The sequence below is a fragment of the Alligator sinensis genome, unplaced genomic scaffold (genome assembly GCF_000455745.1).
Source record: "Alligator sinensis unplaced genomic scaffold, ASM45574v1 scaffold946_1, whole genome shotgun sequence".
NCBI lineage: Eukaryota > Metazoa > Chordata > Crocodylia > Alligatoridae > Alligator > Alligator sinensis.
The window spans coordinates 726560-729267 of NW_005842751.1; positions in this window are offsets into that span (position 1 = coordinate 726560).

Consider the following 2708-nt stretch of genomic DNA (forward strand, 5'->3'; position numbering starts at 1 on the left):
CGTACATGATCAGATGTGTGCAGTTTAATGCACCTGAATTTTCTGCACAGAAAAATCAGGTGTATTAATTGCACATGTAGGCACACCCAATAAAATTATTTCCCGTGATTTTATGGGCTTTATATCATATTCTCATGGGGCATGTCTACACAAGTTGCTTTACTGCACAGTAGAGCAAATTACTGCATAGTAAGCATCCCAGTCTACATGTGCAGACCCTTATTGCACAGTAAATTGCTCCACTCAGCAGTTAATTTGCTACCTGCAAATGCAAGTAACAAATTAACTGCTGAGTAATTACTGCAGAGTAAGGCATATATAGATGGCTGACCAGAAGCTAATTTGCCCCCAGTAAGCCAGGCATCATGGGGTGGGAGATTGCTCCCTGCTCCCAGGAGCTGCCTGCTGCTGGAGTGGGCTCTGTCATTGGAGCCTGGGTGGGGACAATGTCCCCCTACCCCAGCAGCAGGGAACTCCCAAGCCCCTACACTGTGATCTTGGATTGGGGGCTGGGTGATTGCTCCCTGCACTAGCTCTGTGATCATGGAGGGGCGGCTGGGAAATTGTTCCCTGTTCCAGCTCTGCATTCACAATCATGGAGTCAGGGCTGAGAGATTGCTCCCTGCCCCTGCTCCAGGAGCAATCTTCCAGTCCCCAGACAGCTCTGGGATGCACCTGCAAACTTCCCCCCACAGCCCAGATCTGGCCTGGAACTGTCCCAGTCTGGAGCAGGTCCTAGCCCCACAGCTTTTTCCCAGCTCCGTGCTCCAATTGGGTGATCAAGACACAGGGCTTGGAAAGAGTTGTGGCAGAGGTGCAGGTCCCAACCCCCTACCCCAATCCATGAGTGGGGCAAGTAGCAGCAAGCTAGCAGCCTCATCAGTGGATTGGGGTAGGGAGCTGGGACCTACCCCTCCTCTATAGCTGTTTCCAAGCCCCCTGCCCCCAATTAGGGAGCCAGGGCTGGGAGCTCCCTGCTTCTGGGGCAGGGGAATATTGTCCCCTCCTGTGGTCTACAACCAGAGCCTACCCTGGCAGCAGGCAGCTCCTGGAGACAGAGAGCAATCCCCTAGCCCTCACCAGGAGACAGATGTCTCCTAGCCCCATGCTCTCTGTCAACCACTGGGCCAGCACCCAGGGGGAACCTAGAGCTCCCCTGGCTGCTACAGGGGGAAGGTGCAGGACTGACAGGGACTGGAGCAGACTGCTGCCAGGAGCAGCAAATATATTCCTAAATGGGCATACCTGCCCAGGGTGGGTTGACTCCAGACTAAATTACTCGGGAGTCAACCCATCCAGCAGCATTTGCACGTTAACATGTGCCCATTGTGTATGCAATGCACATATTGATACATTTTAAATAATTAATTTTACCCTACTATACTTGTTTGTATTTAAATAAAAAAAATAAGAGCTTGTGGAAAATTGGGTACAATCAACAATTTCAAAGCAGTTTAATATAGGTGTTTCTGCCTGTGACTCTGAAACTGCAATCCCGGAGAAACTGTCCAATTAAAAATATCACCCTGAGAAATTCTGGCCTTTTGAATCACCAGTGATTCTTGTTCGTCTCTAATTTTGAATTTGAAGTTTCATTAGATTAAAATTAGATTTTTGTTTAAAATGAACTTTTTTCAATAAATCAGTTATGATAATTTTTAAAATTATTGGCAAAATTTGCATCCTTTAGCTTTACAACAAAAAAAGTCTAAATGACCAGTATAAATGAGCATTGCCCATGGCTGAGGAGCAGATGGGGCAACTAAAAAGGCTGGGTTCCTAGGACTCTCTTGTTCCCATCTTTGTTCTGTTGTCACCTTTTGTTGTCATCTTTGTTCTTCCCTGATGCTGGGGTTGCTGTGCATTAATTCACTTCCTGTGTATGTTATAACTGTTTGAAGACCACTGTAATTTATGCCAGTTGTTACTAACTTCAACACAGGGTACTTACACAAGTTAAATTTTTTGCTCTATCAGGCCCCTGAAAGCTCTCTAAAGCCATGACATAACACATATGCATGGCTGCAGAGTGCTTTTAAAATGGCTGATTGCACAAAAAAATAATCCTCCTCATATAGGCCTGTGCGAAGCGGCTAGTATTCACTTCGGTTTTGGCCAGTTTAGGGAACAATGATTCAATTCGCTGACTCAAATTACTGTCCCAAATCAGTTTGACCGAATCTGCTGCTGAATCTCCAAATCACACAGGCCTATCCCCCGCCCACTCTCCCAGCCCTGGCAATGACTGCCCCACCTGTCCCAGCTCCCAGCACTTTGAAAAAAAAAAGCCCTGACTCACTGGGTGCTGTTGGGCAGGGGAGGTGATCCCTACTGCCTGCCACTGCCCCATGCTGAATGTGGGGCTCTGCACAAGCCCCCAACCCCCACCCCAGTCCCCCAGCCCCCCCATGGCTGCTCCACCCACCCAAGCTCCAGCACTTTAAGGAAAAAAAACAAAATCCACCAAACTCACCGGTTCCTGCCTGGCGTGGGGCAATCCCTACTGCCCACCACTGCCCCATGCTATGTGGGGGGCTCTGCATGAGCCACCTGAAGCCCTGAGGCTCCTGCAGGAGCTGGTGAGTCCCAGTGTTTTTTTCATTTTTTGTTCTTAAAGGGCTGGAGCTAGGGCGGACAGGGCAGCCATGGGGGGGGGGCCGGGGGGGGCTCATGCAGAGCACCCCACACAACATGCGGACGGGGGGGGC